A 19,929-nucleotide genomic window follows, 5' to 3' on the forward strand; every position below is an offset into this window, starting at 1 on the left:
TAAGAGAAGAGAGGAGCCACATGAAGCGGGCCCCAAGAGGGACCATTCGGTTAGTTCAGAACAACCGAAGGAGGCTCCGAGGTCTAAGAAAGGTAAGGAAGTGATTGATGCTACTCGGTCACCGATCCTTACAATATTTGGAGGCCTCGAACCTGAATCACTCCGGAAGTTGAAAACAAAATCTAAATTTGTTGGAACCGAAGAAACGCAGAAGTGTAAGAGGCCAAATGGTGAGGATTCTATCACCTTTGGCGAAGAAGATGAAGGAGGCATTTGTTTACCTTATGATGATGCCATAGTCATCAAGGTAGAGATCGCACGCCGAGAAGTATATAGAGTTTTAGTTGATACAAGGGGTCCTGCGGACCTAATATCTTATGAGGTGTATCAAAAGCTTAAGGTGGATGAAGACTTGATGGAGCCATCATCCACACATTTATATGGTTTTGCAGGATCGTCTGCAATAGCAGAGGGATCTGCCCAGTTAGACCTATCGATTGGGAGTTTTCCCAAGGAAGCTACCGTCCGAATAAATTTTTTGGTGCTTCGGGAACTTCCGGCCTATAACGTTATCCTCTGGCCCCCATGAAAAGGTTATGATCATGGAAAGAGAGGGAATGATTGCTATCAAGAAAATTACAAGAAAATCATAGAAAACCAAGTTTAGATTAATAGAAACATTGCCCATGAGGTTTCCCTCGGATGGGAGGTTACCAAGGGTTTCCAGAAAGGTCACACAAGGGTCAGGGTTTCAAGAAATTTATTCGGCTAGGGTTAAGATCATGACGATGATCATAGATCTCAAAGAAACGAAGGAGATCACGAAGGGATGGTTGCAAGAATGCAGCATCTTCTTCCTGATCTCAATCAAGAACAAGATCGAAGAAAGAATAATTAAAAATTCAAAAGAGATACTAACCTTGAATTGTCAGAACGGAGATGAGAGGCTTCAAATCTGCAGAGGAGTCTTCGAAATCACTAGAGAGAGTTTTAGAGAGGTCTTCTCACGTTCAAAAAGTGTTTAGGAGGCAGCCGTAACAAAGAAACACGAAGTAGGGTTTAAATATAAGTGAAAAACCCTAAAGTTGGATTTTCTTGGATTTGGCAATCCTTTGGTCGAGTGCTTGGTCGAGTGGTCCAGTCAACCAACAGTCGACCAAGGCAAACAATAAGGTTCAAACAGGGAATTGAAGGATCAAATGGGCTCTAAACCTTATGGGCTTTTGCACACACATCAAGTGACGTATATAGTGTGTAGAAATACCTTCAAACCAAGTCAGATAATACTCCAAGTCCTTCAACTAATCTCATCTTCATCAAGCTGTAGCTTCCTTTCCAAATCTGCACAGACTTCCAAGTATGGAACTCCATCATCAACATCCATGGGTTCAGAATCAAACACCATGTCTTCTACTGAGATGGCCCATAGTTGGCTTCTTCCTTTACTCCGGGTCTTCAAACCGGGTCAAGGTCAAGGTTAGGTTAGGGTTGGGTTTCACAGCTCCTGTCTGACCTCCATCCTCTCTAGCATGGAAGTCATCGATCTCATATGTGCACCTAAATTAGAAGTCTCTGGGACTGAGTGTGAAGGGCCTCCAATCTCAAAATGTGGTGATCTGGGAATCTCCTAATACTTTGGATCAGCCTCATGCATCTCTATGTCCTCCACCGCTTGATCATCAGAATCCGGACCAGCATCACCCTCATCTGCTGGAACCTCAACCTCATCCTCAGCCTCATCTGTCTCATCCTCACCCTTTGGACCTGGAGATCTCACAATCTGGTTAAGCCTCATCTGCCTGATTGTCCTCATCCCAATAGTGTACCCTAGTGCTCCAGTGACTCCATCTGCTCCCGCTAGATCCACCTCGAAGTGCTGGAAGACTAATGTCAGTAATCTCCCGAAGCAAAGGTTTCTCATACTCAGATGCGCCACTAGGTCTATCATGATGTTCTGTATGATGTAAGACAAGTCAATCTGGAATCCCATGTAGATCCGGTAGATGACTACAGCCTCCATCACTGTAACCATATGATGATGTCCAGCCTTCGGCATGATGTTTCGGCCCACAATGCGACCGATGATCCGAGCCGAATCCGTCATCTGTCCGTTGTTTCGCAAAAGGTAACACTCTGAGCTATCCCAAAGTGTGGCACATATCTCATGAAGCTTGTAGGGTATCAAGTAACGGTCCACCTCAGCTCCTTAAGGTATCCATAGGCACTGATGTGAATAGTATGGCACCTGAAGAATCTGTGCCAGTGTCCTAGTAGAGAACCGGATCAATGTCTCCACGACCCTGCTCTCAAGAATCAGTCTGAAAGGACGACCCTATCCTCTGGCCTCCTCGATAGACGTGAGGTTATCGAAGAACAACCTCACTAGCTTCGGGTAGACGGGCAAGTCCGCTGTGAAGAGATCAGTCCACCCTAGAGTGTCGAATCTATGTCGGATCCTAAACACTCTCAGCTCTCGTAGATGAAGCATCCACCCATACTCTATGTGGCAGTATCCAAAGAACGCCTCATACAAGAACTCGCCTTGAAATGTATTGAATTTGTCGAGCCGAAGTACCTCTTCTCTCGACTAAGCTGGAACTCGACCTCTACCTCACCTAGCACCAACTAACCTACCTCGGCCGCATCCACCTCTCTGCATGATGAATGTCTGTGGAAAAGACAAAAGACATTGCTTGTTAGTGTTGTTTCAAAAATTCAGCCAGAAGGGCATTTTCGTTATTTTCATCAAAATTGAAAATTTGGGGAAAATGCAAATTGAACATATTAGCATGTGCGCAATACTTGGAATTGCATGATTATGAAGTTTATTTGAAGAAAATCGATTGAAATCTCGGTTTAAAGTTAAAAATTCAGCAAGAAGGATTTGGGGATTTTGCATTCTAGGTCAAAATTGGATTTTTGAAAATTTTGGAATTGGTGGAATCAAACTACATGAACACATACACAATATCATTTTGAGCATGTAGCATTTGATTTCCTGCGAAAACTCCAAGCGGTTTGTGAGAAATCGAAGTTTTTCTAAAGTTTGGCGATTTCGGTTGCGTTAAAGATGTGAAAATGCAAGATGGTGTTAGAACTTGTTGTTTAAGCATGGAATTGTGCTAAAAACTCATGGAACATGTTTCTAAGTGTTCCTAAGCATGGTTTCTAACAATAGACACAAGTAAAACATGGATTTTGATAAAATGCAAGCATGAGAATATGAAATTGAGAATGAGAATGAGTGTTTACCTTGTGTGATGATCTAAGTGAGGTGTAGTGTTGTTGTTGAAGCTCCAAACTAATTGGAAATCACTTAGAAGGACCTTATCACTTATTCTCCAGAGCTTCCTCTCAAGTTTGCAAAGTTTGGAATGAGTTTGAATGGGATTTTGGCACTTAAAACCCTGATTTTCGCGTGCTGTCTTGATTGGTCGACTGATTAATCAACTAGGTCAATCGACCAATGGACCCAGTTGCTCCAATTTCTGTTGAATTTTGGAAAAATCTGATTTTTGTCTCATGATTGATTGTTTGATGACTAAATGGATGTATTTGAGCATAATTTAAGATTCTTAATCATTTGGACTTGTGGATTATGTTGAAACTTTGAAATTCGGTGTTTTTGACATTTTGGTTTTTGCAGAATGGTTATGTTAAGAAGTGGGCATGGTGAATCCAGTGGTCACGAAAGTGGCGAGATACCAATCGGTGGTCATGATCAGCAGACCAACACTGGTGACCAAGGTACCCCTGATGTACTCGGTGCCCCGAACGTCAGAAGTTTCCATGATATTGCCAACATTATGGGCAATATGATGCAGCAACAAGCATCTCAGTTCAATAAGATGCTGACAGGTTTCATGACACTGCACAATGAGACTCGTGCCGGTGCCAACGAAAATCCTCATGCCGCAGTTCTGAATGCGAAAAGGTTAGCCAAAACTCCTCATACCGGTTTGATGGAGAGTTTCCTGAAGCTGCAAGTGTCCAACTTCACCGGAGGGTCCAAGGATGCCTTGTTTCCTAAAAAGTGGCTACATGAGTTGGAGAAAGCTTTCCGACACATGCAATGTACTGAGGACCAGAAAATTTTGTTTGCTGAGCAGAAGTTGCAACATGAAGTTGACGCTTGGTGGACTTCCACCCGGCCTATTTTGGAAGGATTGCATGCGGGTGCTGTATCATGGGATTTGTTCAAGGAGGCTTTCTACAAGAACTATTTCCTGGAAGCAGTGAAGGATGTGAAGGAGGCTGAATTTATGGCTCTTACACAAGGACCTCTGTCTGTGTTGGAGTAACAACAGAAGTTTGAGGAGTTTCACTTCTTTGCTCCTGACTCCTTAAGATTGACATTGCCATAGCGAAGAAATTCTTCAAGGGATTGCGACGTGGAATCAAGGCATATCTCTCTGTTCAGCCTATTGAAAGTTATGCACACTGGTGCCAGAATTCCAAGAAGCTAGAAGAAACCGAGAAGGAGAATGCTAGAGTGTAGAGACCTTGGTAGTCAAGGAATCATGGATTTGCGGACCGTACTAATTGATGCTTTGTGAGACCTACGCCATACCCTACTCCTGCTTTTCAGCCTAGGAGTGTAGGTCAGAGTTCTGGATTTTAGCAGCCAGGCCAGTATAGTCAGTATGGCAGGAATCGACCACAGATGAGTGCAAATGCTAGACAGATGAATGCAAATGCTAGGCTCGTGAATATTATTCCTAGGCCTTTGGATCAGAAGCCACCAGTTGCACCTATTCCTATTGGATTAGTAACCCTGTTTGCTTCTACTGTAAGCAGACTGGTCACTTTGCTCTTGCCTGTCCTAAGAAGCCAGTTCAACAGCTGGCTCCAATGGTGAAGAGTACTCTGTCCCTCCTTTCTGGTAGAGTATTTAGTATATCTGGTACTGAACAGGATGCGAATCATGAAGTGGTTACATGTACTTTAATTGTTGCTTCTATTCCTGCATTTGTCTTATTTGATACAAGTGCTTCCCATTCATTCATATCATTTGCATTCATCAAGAAGACTGACTTAGCCCCTGAGAATTTATCTAGTCGTTTATTGATCTGTACACCTACTGGACCTGTTGTGAAACTAGATAAAGGTTTAGTTAAGTGTCCTGTTTTGATTGGTGGGAAGAATTTGGAAGCCAATTTGGTACTTCTGGATATGAAGGATTTTTTATATCATTTTGGTATTGATTGGTTGACAACCCATAATGCCGTAATTCTTTGTTCTTCAAAGAGAATTCAGTTTCAGATTAGTGGAAGTTCAATTTTTGAATTCCAAGGTGAGAAAGGAAGAATTGGTAAGAAGACTTTGTCCGCACTGATGCAAGTCTATGCATTAGTAGAAGGGAAGGTTAAGGAAGGAAAGAAAGTAGAGGAAGTCAAGATTGTATGTGTCACATCCACCCAGCCGGTATCCTATCTGGCATACCCGGGATGTGATCCATAGCCCAAAGATCCAGATCAAGAGGCCATGCCTCCCACATACACGATAACATAATCATGAACAAAATAATCAATGTATAAAACAAGCCATAATAGATCAATTGAATAAGAGAAGATAGTAAATCAGAGTGCGGAAACATTAAGTATCAAATTCTAAGTAATAGAGTCTCAAAGAGAAAGAGTGATCAGAAGTCACTCCTTCACCATCAGTGGAACAGTGATAAATCAAGTTAAGTTACACCCAGTGTTATAAACAAATCCATAGGAACTAGAGAGGGAATATCAAAATGATTACAGTCATCCAGGGAAATGGGGCCTACACATAGGTTTCCTCTATCCTAATGATATCCTCTTCGAAAGTATGGATGAAGTAAACCCAACGTGGCAGCTCCCTCACTAATGTGGGGCTAACCCTGGTACGCACTATAATCCTCCTCTGTATAGCAATCCTGACTCTCCACGTAGCCATCACCCGAAGGGTAGTATGCGGGATCATAGCTCGGGTCATAGGACGTGCCATCAAGGTCTTCTGGTACTGCAGTATAATCTAACAAATCGCACGAAAGGAATGAGTTCAAAAGAACTCAGAAAGGCAAGTTGTTTCATAATCCACAGTTCATTCAACACAAGTCAAAATAGGATGCAATATGATATGAGACAATGATGAATGATGATTCTAATCTTAAGTATGCTAGTCTCTAAGGTAGACATGCTTTAAGTCATGGCACCATACTTCTCTGGGTCGTCAGTCACTCCCCCTCAATCATAAGATATCTTAGGTCTGCCCGGGAAGTTCGGTAAAGTCATCTCCAAACCATGGTTGGGGATTTAGTCACCACTCTCTCACATCACCATTTGGCATAAGTACTGGCGCATGTCACAGTAAAGCCTAGCCCAATGCAAGTCATCTACTCAGTCATATCATGTCAGATCTAGATACGTCCATTCTTCGCCCCCGGCGATCCTTTCCGGTATCCTTCACACTAGAGTCAGCGTAATCCTGGATTACGAACTCATCAACCCTATTGGTCATCCACATATAGTAAACGGGAAGCTCTCACGTCCTCTCACGGGTTGGTTACCGGTCTTGAGCGCCCGTGAGCCCAAGTCTATCCATATGCAACCCTACCAATAAATGGCACCTTTCGGGTATCCGCAATATAGTTCAAGTCCTCTCACGGAGTGGGAACCGGTCTTGAGCGCCCTTCAACCATATTCTACCACGGGTCGTTCGGTCTTAATACCTTTTCGATTCGGGTTTGATACGACAAGGGAAATCCTAACCGTACACCTAGACAATCCTATACATGTCATCCAATAACCCGGGAAAGCGTCGATGGACACCTTTGGGGAATATCCCATACTACTCCCTCCAATGTCCAAGGACAGAAGTGTCGAAAGGACACCTCTCAATCCCAAGTCATACGTAGTCAATCACAATCTCAATCTCATCATATTATACTAAATCAATGATTCATTATATAAACAAATACATATCATAACATGATTGATCATACATGAATCATAAAGTAAAACTGAGCATGATATTCTAAATGATATATATACATTCTATTACTGATAAGAAAACACATAACAATCATGTATAGTAAAGGATTACTCATATAATCATAACTAATAAGTTCCCATAATGTAAGCATGTTGGTATAATTAACATACTTGAGTTAACGACTGTCCTTACCTTACTCAAGTTGTAAATAGATTCAATGATTACCAAGTATGGTCCCAAAATCAGTGTTGATACCCTAGATAATCATACAATTAATGTCAGAGAAGAAAACAATTGAATTGGGGTTCAAACGGATCAAATTGGCTGAGTACAGGGCCTTAACAACTCTGGTTGACTGGCTTGGTCTACTGTCAATCGACCAAGCAGTCGACCAAGACTTGTTATATTCAGGACAGCAATGGAAACTTGATCCGAAATTGCCCTTCCGATGCTCCAATCGTCATGAAATTTGGAGGGCATGTTTATAACAGTAAGAGGATACTACACTAATTTTCATGATGATCCAACGGTTCAATCAAAAATACCCAAATCGAATTTTAGGTTCTATATGATGCTTAGCAAGAATTAAATTGGAACTTATAGAAATTGAAAGGGATGATAAGAATCAATCAAATGAGTGCGCTAAGAATCAAGCTAGAATCTTAATTTCATTACAGCCTAAGGTTATCATGCATCTACATATTAGATTAGAATTAAAATAGGTTAGATTGAATAGAATCAAAGTGATGGAGTGCAATTAATCTCATTTGAATCATAGCATAGCAAGAGTGGGGGAGGATTAAGGAATTGAAAGGGGGGAAACTCATGGTTAAGTGTTTGCAAGGTTGCAGCACTTCAGCCATGGTTTCAAGATCATTAATTGATAGAAACATGAATAGATTAGAAGAGGAATAGAAGAAATCATACCTTGAGTTGATGATTAGTGTATACAATAAAGAATGGAGTCAAAGATCTTCCCAAACATCAAGGAGTAGCCCAAGAGAGTGTCCAACCTCGAGCTCTGAAGTGCAAATGATTAGTTTAGGTCCTCATTCACGAGTTCCAAAAAGGTAGGGGCAAAATGGGAAGAGATTTAGTGCAAACTCGAATTTCATTACTCTTGGTCGACTGGCTGGTCGACTGTCAGTCGACCAAGCACTCGACCAAGCTATGACAGCAACTTCAGGAGTGGATTCGGAAGGCTATACAGGGTCAAATTGAGCGGGGTTTTCTCCTACAAGTCAATCAACAAGTCTAGTTTCAGAAAATACCTTCGGATTGATCACGGGGGTTCAGGGAAGTGATTCAACTAATTCAATCTTCATCGATGCGCAGGTTTTTACTCAACACTGACAAGGTGCACAAGTGAGGGGCATCATTGTCAATGTCCATAGGCTCAGCATCAAGCATCGAATCATCCACTAAGAGGGCCCACAGGTCTCTTCTACCACCACTTCGGGTCTTCGGACCTGCAACAGTATAAAATCCCGGCCGGGTCAGGGTTAGGATAAGGCCGGATTTTACAGTATGTGACTTCGTTGATGTCTTTCCAGGGGATCTGTCAAGAGTGCCACCTGATAGAGAAGTGGAATTTTCAATTGATCTAATCCCTGGAGTTGCCCCAGTATCTAAGGCTCCATATAGAATGGCTCCTACCGAGTTGGAAGAGTTGCAAAAGCAGTTGAAAGAACTCTTATATAGAAGTTTCATTCAGCCTAGTGTGTCACCTTGGGGTGCCCCGGTCTTGTTTGTCAAGAAGAAAGATGGTAGTATGCGTCTGTGCATTGATTACCGTGAGTTCAACAAGCTGACCATCAAGAATAGATACCCGCTACCTAGAATTGATGATCTCTTTGGTCAATTGAAGGGTGCAGCAGTGTTCTCGAAGATTGATTTGAGGTCTGGATATCACCAATTGAAAGTGAAGTCAAGTGATATTTTCAAGACGTAATTTAAAACAAGGTATGGGCATTATGAATTTCGAGTCATGCCTTTCAGTTTGACTAATGCTCCTACTGTGTTCATGGACCTCATGAACCGAGTATTTCATGATGTACTTGATAAATTTGTGATAGTTTTCATCAATGACATCTTGATTTACTCGAAGAATGAAGAAGAGCATGCAAGGCATCTAGATTTCACTTTACAAAGACTACGAGAAAAGAAGCTTTATGCTAAGTTTAGCAAGTGTGATTTCTGGCTTAAGAGAGTAGTATTCCTCGGCCATGTGGTTTCAGCTGAAGGTATTTGTGTTGATCCCGAAAAGGTACAAGCAGTTGCCAATTGGGAAAGACCGAAGACTGTGACAGAAATATGGAGTTTCCTTGGTTTGGCAGGTTACTACAGAAGGTTTATCGAGAACTTTTCTAGGTTGGCTGCTCCTATGACTAAGTTGACTAGAAAGGAAGAGAAGTTTGTTTGGTCTGACGCGTGTGAGAAGAATTTCCAAGAATTGAAGGATAGATTGACTAGTGCCCAGGTTTTGACTATACCTGATAGTTTCGGAGGTTTGACAGTCTACACCGACGCGTCGAAGATTGGTTTGGGTTGCGTGTTGATGCAACATAGTAAGGTCGTAGCCTATGCTTCTCGGCAACTGAAAGATTATGAGCGGAATTACCCCACTCATGATTTAGAACTTGCCACTGTTGTCTTCACTCTGAATATTTGGAGACATTACCTCTATGGTGAGAAAATAAAAGTTTGAAATACTTCTTTACCCAAAAGGAGTTAAATATGAGACAAAGAAGATGGTTGGAATTGGTCTCTGATTATGACTGTGACATTCAATATCACCTTGGTAAGGCGAATGTGGTTGCTGATGCTCTTAGCAGGAAAAGTTAGAAGAAAGTACTGGATTTGAATGCTCTAAGTCATCCTCTTTTGTCTTCAATTTCAAGTTTTGATTTGGACGTGGTCCTTGAAGGTTCGGATTTTTTTCTTTCTGCCATGACAGCAAGATCCACCCTTAGAGACAGAATTGTTGCTCTGCAAGGTTCTGATCAGGAATTTAAGGAAAATATTGAGAACATTTCTTCAAATCCTGATTCAGACCCTGACTTTGGTATATCTATGGATGGTGCCCTATTGTTTAGAGGTAGACTTTGTGTGCCAGCTAATGAAGAAATCAAGAAAGAAATATTGAAGGAAGCGCACCAGTCAATCTTGACAATACACCCTGAAAGCACCAAGATGTATAAAGACTTAAGAGAACATTTTTGGTGGATTGGTTTGAAGGCCGATGTTGATGATTTTGTTGCCAAGTGTGAGACTTGCCAGCATGTGAAAGTCGTTCATCAACCCCCATCTGGATTACTTCAACCTCTTCCTATTCTTGGTTGGAAGTGGGAAGATATCTCTATGGACTTCGTGACTAGCTTACTGATAACTCTATAAAATAGAGTTAAGATTGGTAACTTTATACTTGAGATGGCTTGATTTAGGAGTATTTTATTTTTGTTTTAGTGTTAGTATTCATTAGATGTTGTCTTATTGAGTCTTAACATATTGCATCTTGTATAGGGCATTATTGTCACTCTTACATGAATTTCTCTTCAGATTTGTGTATGAATTTGATTGTTTCTCTTTCTCTTGAAAAATGTAGGTGAAGAGCCATAATAGGAGAAGAATCTGTCCTCTAACTTTGCTATAGAGTTTGCTATAGCAGTATGGAGTAGAATATTCTTAGATCCAATTCAAGTGGAAATGACCAGAAGGGGCTAACTTAATAGGACATTACTCTTGTAAATGCATGATTATTCTCAGCCCTTGATCTGAGGAGGAAAGTTCTAATCCTATGGCTAGATTCTAACCTAATGATTGAATGCATTTATGGAAAAAAAGAAGAGAGGCAAGAGGAGGTGAGAGATTGCAAGACACGGCTAAGGAATAGAGGACATGGCTGAAGCAAGGGGAGGTAGAACTGACTCGTGCGGAAGCAAGGGAAGGCTATTGGAGAAGATGATCTGCTAGAGAAGAAGGCTGGAGCTCTTGTGGAAGCATTGAAGCTTTAGTGTCTTTTCATTTTTATAACTTTATCTTCTCATCTTCTAGCTTAATGTTAACTATAACTACTGCTATGTTTTTAATGTCTGTTATGGGCTAAACTTGTGTTGTGTTGGGATGATAGTAGTACCTAAACCTGAATTTTGAGATGTAACTATCATGTGTTCTTTAGTTTTACTGCAATACAACATTTTGTCAATGAATTCAGCATGATATATATTGATTAATTTTGGTTCTTGATGAATCTTTCATGAACGATTGCTATGATTGAGTTAACTGGAAAGTTAATGCAGTCTAGATGCTTGTTGAATTGTGTGAGTTAGCATAATCTTTAATTAGTTTGTGTTAACTAGTAGGTTGGGTAGGAATACCCAATTACCTCACATTGCCATGATTGGGATTGGGTTTAAATTGCATTCAGATTTCAATTCTTCATAGGAATATGCAAATGTTGAATTAGGATGCTAAGCATATGTGTATTGGAAAATACCATATTGCCATTCATTCCAGGTTCTCGATATATTTTGGGGTTGTAGTATTACTTTAGTATTTGCATTATAAAATTCAAGGGAAGGGAAACTTGATTCCCAACACTCTTTTCACTCACTAAGTTCCTTCTATTGCTCAATCTCCATTTTAGTTCTTTAGTTTGATTACCTGTCATTTGGTCATTTAGTTAGTCAATCACAAATCAATATTGTTAATTTTGTTTAAATCAATTTTACTTTTACATTGAAAGTTAAGGATAGGATTCTCTGTGGGATCGATACTTTACTTATCATTTATTACTTGATTGCGATACGTACACTTGCGTAATATCTTGAGATACAAGCAACAAGTTTTTGGCGCCGTTGCCGGGGAATTTTGTCATTAATAATTAGTGTAGAAGTAAGTTTTTGTTTTATCTACTGAAATTTCTTTATTTTGTTTTTGGTTTTTTTTTTTTTCTTGTTGTTTTTTTTTTTGGTTTGTGTTGGTGGTGTGGTGGTGTGTTTTTTTTGTTTTTTTTTTGGAGGGGTTGGGGTGTTTGGGGGGGGGGGGGGGGGGGGGGGGGTGGTTTGTGTGTTGTTCCATCCAACCCACTGGGGTGGTTTTTGGTGTTTTGGGTGGTGTGTTTTGGTGTCGTGGTTGGGGGGGGGGTGGGGGGTGTGTTTTTTAATATATAGTTTTATTAATATATAAAATTATAATAATCAATGTATAAAGTAAACAATAAATAGATCAATTGAATAAGAAAAGATAATAAATCAGAGTGCGAAAATATTAAGTATCAACTTCTAAATGACAAAATCTCAAAGAGAAAGAGTGATCAGGAGTCACTCCTTCACAATAGCGGAAAAGTGGTTAATACATCCCGAATACAAACAGTGTAATGAGTAAATCCATAAGAACTAGAGAGAGAATATCCAAACGATTACAGTCATCCAGGGAAATGGGGCCTACACATAGGTTTCTTCTATCCTAATGATTTCTTCTTCATAAGTGTGGATGAAGTAAACCCAACGTGGCCGCTCCCTCACTAAGGTGGGGCTAACCCTGGTACGAACCATAATCTTCCTCGGTATAGCAATCCTGACTCTCCACCAAGCCATCACCCGAAGGGTAGTATGCGGGATCATAGCTCGGGTCATAGGACGTGCCATCAAGGTCTTCTGTACGTGCAGTATAATCTAGCAAATTGCACAAAAAGGAATGAGTTCAAAAGAACTTAGCAAGGCAAGTCGTTTCATAATACATAGTTCATTCGATACAAGTCACAATATGATGCAATATGATATGAAACAATGATGAAATATGATTCTAATCTTAAGTATGCTAGTCTCTAAGGTAGACATGCTTTAAGCCATAGCACCATACTTCTTTGGGTCATCAGTCACTCCCCCTCAATCATAAGATATCTTGGGTCTGTCGTGGTAATTGGGTAAGGTCCTCATCAAGCCATGGTTGGGGATTTAGTCACCACTCTCTCACATCACCATTGGTATAAGTATTGGCGCATGTCGCGGCGAAGCCTAACCCAATGCAAGTCATCTACTCAATCGTATCATGTCAGATCCGGATACTTTCCCTTTGGCACCGACCAACTCGGACTACGGACTCATCAACCCTATTGGTCATCCACAAATGGTAAATGGGAAGCTCTCACATCCTCTCACGGGTTGGTTACCGGTCTTAAGCGCCCATGAGCCCAGGTCTATCCATTTGCAACCCTACCAATAAATGGCCCCTTTCGGGTATCCGCAGTATAGTTCAAGTCCTCTCACGGAGTGGATATAGGTCTTGAGCACCCTTCAACCATACTCTACCACGGGTCGTTCAGTCTCAATACCCTTCCGATTTGGGTCTGATACGACAAGGAAAATATCCTAACCATACACCTAGACAATCCTCCACATGTCATCCAACAACCCAAGAAAGCGTCGATGGACACCTTCGGAGAATATCCCATACTACTCTCTCCGATGTCGAAGGACAGAAGTGTCGAAAGGACACTTCCCAATCCCAAGTCGTACATAGTCAATCACAAGCTCAATCTCATCATATCATACTAAATCAACGATTCATCATATAAGCAAGACATATCATAACATGATTGATCATATATAAAAATCATAAAGTACAATTGAACAGGACATTCTAAACGATATATAACATTCTATTACAGATAAGAAAACATATAACAGTCATGTATAGTAAAGGAATACTCAAATGAACATAACCATTAAGTTCCCATAATGTAAACATGTTGATGTTCAAGTTGTAAATTGATAACTTGAGTTAACGACTGTCCTTACCTTAATCAAGTTGTAAATAGATATAATGATCACCAAGTATGGTCCCAAAAAAATCAGTGTTGATACCCTAGATAACATACAAGTAATGTCAGAGAAGAAAGGAATGGAATCGGGGTTCAAACGGATCAATTTGGCTGAGTACAGGGGTCTTAACAGCTCTTGGTTGACTGGCTTGGTCGACTGTCAGTCGACCAAGACTTGTTAACCACAGGGCAGCAATGGAAACTTGATCCGAAACTGCACTTCCGGTGCTCCGATCATCACGAAACTTGGAGGGACGTTTATAATAGTAAGAGGATACTACACACTAATTTTCATGATGATCCAACGGTTCAATCAAAAATTCCCAAATCGAAATTTTAGGTTCTATATGATACCTAACAAGAATTAAATTGGAATTGATAGAAATTGTAAAGGATGATGGGAATCAATCAAATGAGTGTTAAGAATCAAGTTAGAATCTCAATTTCATTATAGTCTAAGCTTAACATGCATCTACATATCAGATTTGAATCAAAATAGGTTAAATTGAATAGAAGCAAAGTGATGGAGTGCAATTAATCTCATTTGAATCATAACATAGCATGAGTGGGGAAGGATCAAGGAATTGAAAGGGGGAAACTCATGGTTAAGTGTTTGCAAGGTTGCAGCACTTCAACCATGGTTTCAAGATCATCAATTGATAGAAAAATGAATAGATTAGAAGAAGAATAGAAGAAATCATACCTTGAGTTGATGATTAATGTATACACTAATGATTGGAGTCAAAGATCTTCCCAAACATCAAGGAATAGCCCAAGAGAGTGTCCAACCTCGAGGTCTGGAGTGCCAATGATTAGTTTAGGTCCTCATTCACGAGTTCCAAAAAGGTAGGGGGAAAATGGGAAGTGATTTAGTGAATATTCGAATTCCATTACTCTTGGTCGACTGGCTAGTCGACTGTCAGTCGACTAAGCAGTCGACCAAGCCATGACAGCAACTTCAGGAGTGGATTCGGGAGGCTATACAGGGTCAAATCGAGCGGGGTTTTCTCCTACAAGTCAATCAACAAGTCTAGTTTCAGAAAATACCTTCGGATTGATCACGGGGTTCAAAGAAGTGCTTCAACTAATTCAATCTTCATCGATGCGCAGATTTTCACTCAACACTGACAATGTGCTCAAGTAAGGGGCATCATTGTCAATGTCCATAGGCTCTGTATCTAGCATCGAATCATCCACTAAGAGGGCCCACAGGTCTCTTCTACCACCACTTCGGGTCTTCGGACCTGCAACAGTATAAAATCCGGGCCATGTCAAGATTAGGATAAGGCCGGATTTTACATCAACAATTCCTGAAGCAATGAGAAATGGGTTGAATAATAATGAGAATAATATGGCAGCTAAGGGTGATGATAGAGATAGGGCCATCAGAGTAGATGTTGTCCCCATGTTACATGAGCTGAATCCAAGCATAGTACGACCAGATATTCAAGCACTACATTTTGAACATAAGCCAGTGATGTTCCAAATGCTTCAAACTGTGGGACAATTCAGTGGGTTGCCAACAGAAGATCCTCATCTCCATCTTAGACTCTTCATGGAAGTAAGTGATTCTTTTAAGATACCTGGAGCATCTGAAGAAGCTTTGAGATTGAAGCTATTCCCTTATTCATTGCAGGATAGAGCAAGAGCATGGTTGAACTCCTTACCTCCACAATCAGTAGCCACATGGAATGATTTAGTAGAGAAGTTCTTGATGAAGTACTTCCCTCCAACAAAGAATGCCAAGCTCAGGAATGATATCACTGGTTTTCAACAACTGGATAGCGAATCTTTGTATGAGGCATGGGAAAGATTTAAGGAGTTCTTGCATAAATGTCCTCACCATGGCATTCCTCATTGGCTTCAAATGGATACTTTCTACAATGGTTTAAGTGGACAAACTCAGTCCATAGTGGATGCATCAGCAAATGGGGCTATATTGGCAAAGTCTTACAATGAGGCGTATGAGATTTTGGAGAGGATGGCCAACAACAACTACCAATGGCTAGCTGAAAGTGTAAAACCCAGCCCTAACCTTGACCCGAAAACCTTGTTATTTGTAGGTCCGATGACCCGGAGTAAAGTAAGAAGTCAGCTTTGGGCCATCCCAGTGGAGGACTTGGTGTCTGGCTTTGAATCCATGAAAGTTGATGATGAAGTTCTATTTATGGAAACTGAATCATGATGAAGATCTGATTAGTTGATGGACTTGGAGTGCTCTCTATCTTGGTTTGAAGGCATTTCTACCTATTAGGTAAGTCATTTGACTTGTGTGCAAAACCCCTTTAGGATTGGATTTGATCTGGGCCTTCAATTCCCTGTTTTGGTCTTGCTGTCAGCATTGGTCGACTGGGCCAGTTGACCAATCCACTCGACCAATGAGTGCTGTCTTTGGCAATTAGGTTGTTCTTGCTCTATTTAAGTCCAATCTCGAGTCCACTTCGTATTTGCTGCCTCCAAACTCTCTGGAACGAACCAAAGACCTCTGCAAGTCATCTCCCTTGCATCCTTGGTGTTTTCTTGACGGATCTTCGTCAAAACTCTTTCTTTTTGCATCAAAAGGTATGTCTACTCTCTCTTCTTCTCCTCCATCTTTGTTTTTCTTTCCTTTTTGAGTTGAGACAGTAGAAGAGATGCTGCATTCTCTGTTGCAAACATCTCTGAACATGTTCTCATGATCATCCTAAGGATTTGAGGCTAGAACAATGATCTTAACCATGATCATTGCAAGCTTTTGAAGGAATCATGATCAAACCATGATCTAATCTTGTTAAACTTCTGATTTGAATTCTGATCTCTTTGGATCTTCTATGTTGATCATGTTAGTAGTTAATTACTGTGTTTTCTTTCCATGATCCATGATCTATCAATCTCTAATTGTTCTCTTCTACCATACTATGTGTTCTTCATGAAGCATGGTAGTTACATATATGGTAGGTTTTATTTCCTTATTTAGATTTATGCTTCTAAGCCTTGTTCCTTGAAGATCTAAGTATGTTTTCATGAAACCTTTACCTGAAGCAATGATCCATCCTCCTATTGTTCTTGTCTTTGATTTCTATTTCGAATTCATCAAGATCCATGGTTGATCTAATTATGGTAACTTTTTGTTTCCTAATTTGGATCTTGATGTCTTGTTTGGATTGGTGTTTTGAAGTCCCCTATATGTTAGAATACTACTGATGTAGTTTACCCCTTGATTAGTACCCTTTTGAACCACCAAATTCGGATTTCATATCTTAAAACTCTGATTTTATAGGCTATCGTCTCGCATTGGTCGATTGATTGGTCGATGGCCAGTCGACCAATCCACTCGACCAATGAGTACAAGCAACTCCAGATTTGGTCCGTGTTGGATGTTTTGGTATCTTTTCTGTATAGGGATCTTTCCTAATATGTTGTATACACTTGTTTAGGACCTTCTTCTCAAGTTTGCCAAGATCTTACTTGATTTCTTAGGATTCCTTTGCGGGTTATAAAAGGTAAGGATGGTTATTTCCTTAATTACATAGATAGCATGAATCTAGTTTCTATATTTGAATATCATTGACATGTTTCCTAAATTAGATTCTTACAATGATATACTACTGTTGCATAACTTTGATTACAGTAGCATTACTTATTCATATTAAATTGACTCATGTATGATTTACTTACCAATTATATACAAGTGATTGTAATTATTGATTTCTTTCCATATATGAAGTTACCATATATGTGATGATATGAATTGATGCATGTGTATGCTTAAGTATGGTTTGGAAAGGAGAGGTGTCCTTTTGACACTTCTGTCCTTGGACTACTACGGGAATATTATGGGATGTTTCCGGAGATGCCCTCTGGACACCTTCCTAAACTGTTGGATGACATATCTAGGATTGTCTAGTAGTGTTTGGCTAGGATGTCCTGTTATGTCAGACCCTAATCGGAGGGGTATTGAGACCGAACGACCCGTGGTAGCAATGGGGATTCATGGGCGCTCAAGACCGGTAACCAACCCGTGAGAGGACAGGAATCACATTGTGGGGGCCATTTATTGGTAGGGTTGCATATGGTTAGACTTGGGCTCACGGGCGCTTAAGACCGGTAACCAACCCGTGAGAGGACGTAAGAGCTTCCCGTTTACCATATGTGGATAACCAATAGGGTTGATGAGTCCGTAGTCAGGGACTATGAGGACTCTAGTGTGAAGGATACCGGAAAGGATCGCCAGGGACGAGGAATGGAAGTATCTGGATCTGACTTGATGTAACTAAGTAGAAGACTTGCATTTGGCTAGGTTTTACCCTGAGATGCGCCAGTACTTATACCAAATGGTTGTGAGAGAGTGTGTTGACTTAACCCCCTGCCATGGTTTGTCCTGAGGGATGAAGGACCCATTACCAATCGGCTACTCAAGACCGGTGAAATGATCCGTGAGAGAATCCAAGATATCTTAAATGGTTGAGGATGTGAGTGGACTTTCCTAAAGAAGTACGGTGTTATGACTTAAAGCATGTTTGCCAATAGAGACCAGCATACATAGAGTTAGTTTCATTCATTCATTGCTTGTCTCATATCATATTGCATTTATGATTGTTCTGGAATCCTGCCATTTATGTTATTATGGATTTTAACTGCCTTACTGAGTTTCTTTGAAACTCATTCCTTTATTGTACAATGTTGTTAGACTATCCTGCAGGTACTGAATACTATGACGGTCCCTATGAAGAAGCGCAAGGCGAAGAGGCATATCTCCAGGAAGGTGATTGCGGTTACCACAATTACTCTGAAGATTCCGCGAGTGGTTATGCTCCGTACGATGCTTAGTCCGACCATTGAGTGGAAGCGTCCTTGTGCCATTTATGAGATTTACACTTATAAGAATGTCGTCTATAAAGTGGAGAACAATTTAGTTACCCATTGTACTTGCTATTGGGATTAGATTTTGTCTAGTTTATTCTTTTAGAGCTACTTTTCCGCTGGTTGTAGAGTGGGATTTTTGCCTCACTTTACTTATCTGTTTGACACTCTGATTATATCTATTATTCTGATTCATTTATGATTCATTCTTCTTTATTGGATCTATGATTTATCTTCCGCACTTCTATTATGATTGTTCATGATTATGTTATTGTTTATGTGGGAGGTTGATCACTCGATACCTGATCTTCGGGCTGTGGATCACACTCTCGGGTATGCCAGAAAGGGTACCGGCTGGGAGGGCGTGACAGAAAGAGCTGCTGCAAATAAGAAAGTGGCAGGAATTTATGAGTTGGATGCAGTGACAACCTTAACTGCACAAGTGTCATCCCTAACAAAATCTGTAAACTTGGCTGCAATTGTACAAACTTAACAAAATCCAGCAGTGGGGAGCATGTCTTTGATAGTTGTCCATCTAACCCAGAATCAGCCTACTATGTTGGTAATTTCAGCAAAGCTAATAACCCATATTCCAACACCTATATTCCTGGTTGGAGGCAGCACCCTAGCTTCTCTTGGAATGGTCAAGGACATAATGTAGGCCCTTCTTCTATCCCAACTCGATCTTATTAGCTACCAAGAGCTCAACAAAAAGTGAAGACTCAGCCTATGGAACCTTCTTCATCAATAGAGCTTCTATTGAAGGAGTATATGGGAAAGAATGATGCAATTATTCAAAGTCAAGCATCTTCATTGAGAAATTTGGAGAATCAAGTTGGGCAGCTAGCTAATGCTTTAAGCAACCGACCTCAAGGATCATTGCCAAGTGACACAGATAGCTAATGCTTTAAGCAACCGACCTCAAGGATCATTGCCAAGTGACACAGAAAATCCTAGGCGTGAAGGCAAAGAGCATTGCAATGTTATTCATTAAAGAGTGGGAAACCTCTAGAGCCACCTCATTTAAAGTCTAGCCAACCGAAGGAGCCTATTTCTCTCCAAGAAGAAGGGGAGAAGGAAGATCCAGTTGCTGTTCAAAAGGACCAATTTGTTTCTGCAAAACAGAGTGCTAAACCTACAGCTACAGCACCATTGCAACAGGGTTCTCCAGAAAAACTAAATTATAAACCACCCCCCTTTCCTCAAAGATTTCATAGGCAGCAGCAAGACCATCAATTCAAGAAATTCTTGGATGATTTGAAGGAGCTCCACATCAATATACTGTTGGTAGAAGCACTTGA

The 19,929-nt window shown here is 40.6% G+C and overlaps 1 non-coding gene across 1 annotated transcript; it reads right to left on the reverse strand.

Moving 5' to 3' along the window:
* Positions 1–15,530: 15,530 nt before the first annotated feature.
* Positions 15,531–15,637, reverse strand: LOC149006154 (small nucleolar RNA R71). Its single transcript, XR_016175429.1, has one exon. It is a non-coding gene; the product is annotated as a small nucleolar RNA R71 (small nucleolar RNA).
* Positions 15,638–19,929: the final 4,292 nt, after the last annotated feature.

Source organism: Hakea prostrata, chromosome 8 (assembly GCF_041222555.1).
Source record: "Hakea prostrata isolate BN-2017 chromosome 8, UWA_Hpros_2, whole genome shotgun sequence".
Taxonomy (NCBI): Eukaryota; Viridiplantae; Streptophyta; class Magnoliopsida; order Proteales; family Proteaceae; genus Hakea; species Hakea prostrata.